The 2180-nt window shown below is 31.8% G+C and overlaps 1 pseudogene; it reads left to right on the forward strand.

Annotated features, from left to right (window-relative positions):
- Window positions 1-819: 819 nt before the first annotated feature.
- Window positions 820-1774, forward strand: LOC120298060 (annotated as a pseudogene).
- The last annotated feature ends 406 nt before the right edge of the window (window positions 1775-2180 follow it).

A 2180-nucleotide genomic window follows, 5' to 3' on the forward strand; every position in this document is an offset into this window, starting at 1 on the left:
ACTTATTATATTTGCCTTTGTAAAAAAATATTCATTCAGATTTTGGGGTTGGGAGGTGGGGAGAGAAGTCACTTAATATTTGAAATTTTCTTTCTCTAATTTACCAAAGCACATATTACTATCTAACTTTACTTAGCTATTCTTAAAAAGTATCACACATTGCATCTATTTAGCATGGGAGGGGAACAAATAAAAAAAACAAATATTCCAAAAGCTGAAAAGAAAGGAACAAAAAAAAACGAAAAAAAAAAACCCCTAACAATTACTTTTGTATTTGTGCTGGAGGAGGGGGAGAGAAATCAACAAGTTTGTGTCTTTATAATCACATTCAACATGACTAGCATGATACCTATTTGGAAAAGTGGAAATGGGCAAAGCAAATCAATGGTAGCTGAAAAGAATGGATTTCCCAACGGGTAAATTCCATGTGCCACAAATTCTTGAAATTTTCCATTTGGACATTTTGAAGAAACAGATGACTCAAAATCTGTTTTGACATTTTTTATCAACATTTTTCTTAGGAAAAAAATTCTCTTGATTTAAGACTTTAGCTCACTTCACAAATACATACATGAGGATGCAAATTATATTCACAGTAAATACCAATTACAATAGCAAATGGAATGAAACATCATAGCAATCAACAAAACATATTGTTAAAATGAGAAATGCAACAGTCATATTTTGCATTGGGTGAAATATACGTAATATATTGATCTAAAATTTGATCTTTAAATTAATATGTATATTTAAATGGAAGTCCACATTCATATTTCTATATATCATTTACTGTGTTGTTGTTGTTGTTTTTTTTGACAGATGTTTCCTGAATCCTCTAAACTGGAAAATCAAACTGTAATAACAATGTTTATTCTTTTGGGACTCTCCAATAACCCATACATACAGGATTTCTTTCTTTTCTTGTTCATGATCATTTTCTTAGTCACCATCATGGGAAATATTTTAATCATATTGGTCATAAAGTCTGAGCTTCACCTTCAGACACCTATGTTCTTTTTTCTCAGCCATTTAGCTTTTGTTGACATCTGCTATTCCTCAGTCACTGTTCCCAAGATGTTGGCAAATTTTCTAACAAAGCAGAAAACTATTTCTTGGGAAAGATGTATTGTACAAATTTACTTCACTTTCCAAACAGCTTGTACAGAAATTTTTATCCTCTCAGAAATGGGTTATGACCGATATATGGCTATATGTGACCCCCTGCATTATAGCAGATACTTAACAAGACAGATATGCAATAAAATGGTTGGTGGAGCCTGAATCCTGGGATTCTTTCATTCTATGGTGAATGCACTTCCTTTGATAAATCTCCATTTTTGTAGCAACAACATCATCAGACACTATGCTTGTGAGCTTCCTTCACTCTTGCCCTTGTCTTGTACAGATACTCTCTCTAATTACATCTTTCTCCTTATATCACTGTCAGCAATTAGTCTTAGCTCATTTCTAATCATGCTTGTTTCTTATATTTACATTATTTCTGCTGTTCTGAAAATTAATTCAGCAGACGGCAGTTCCCATCTCATTGTGGTTGGCTTATATTACTTTACAGGGGGATTTTGTTACATGAAGCCATGCTCAGAATCATTCATGGATCTGGACAAAGTAATATCTATTCAATAGCATTTTAACTCCTATGTTAAACCCCATCATATATAGTCTGAAAAACAAAGAGATCATATCTGCTGCAGAAAAACTATTTAGAAAGGTTAGGCCCATTCTTTACCCAAGAAACAATATTCTGAGTTTTTGATTTAACTTCTTTACAGCATCAGCAATTAGAGAGAGAATAAAATAGGGATATGAGGTGCTACTTTTCCCAAATTTCTAACACCACATACCTTGCTCTAATTATTGTCTGAGCAATTTTTAAAAAGAATCATAATAAAAGTATCCATTGAGATTTAAGTCTATAGTTGATTTCCTTATAGTTAGTTTCTCTACTATTCAACTGAGCAATTTTTTAAAGAACTGTAAAAAAGTATCCATTGAGATTTAAGTCTGTGGTTTATTTCCTCTTACAGTTTCTCCATCTCTGTCTTTCTTTCATATTATACCATATAATGTAAATCTATTTCCCCACCAAAAATAATATTTCTAAACATATTTTAATGTAGTTTATATAAGAACTGAGCTGCAAGGTTAAAACAAACAGATGA

Source organism: Crotalus tigris, unplaced genomic scaffold (assembly GCF_016545835.1).
Source record: "Crotalus tigris isolate CLP2741 ecotype Arizona unplaced genomic scaffold, ASM1654583v1 scf7180000023738.1706062, whole genome shotgun sequence".
NCBI classification, from domain to species: Eukaryota; Metazoa; Chordata; class Lepidosauria; order Squamata; family Viperidae; genus Crotalus; species Crotalus tigris.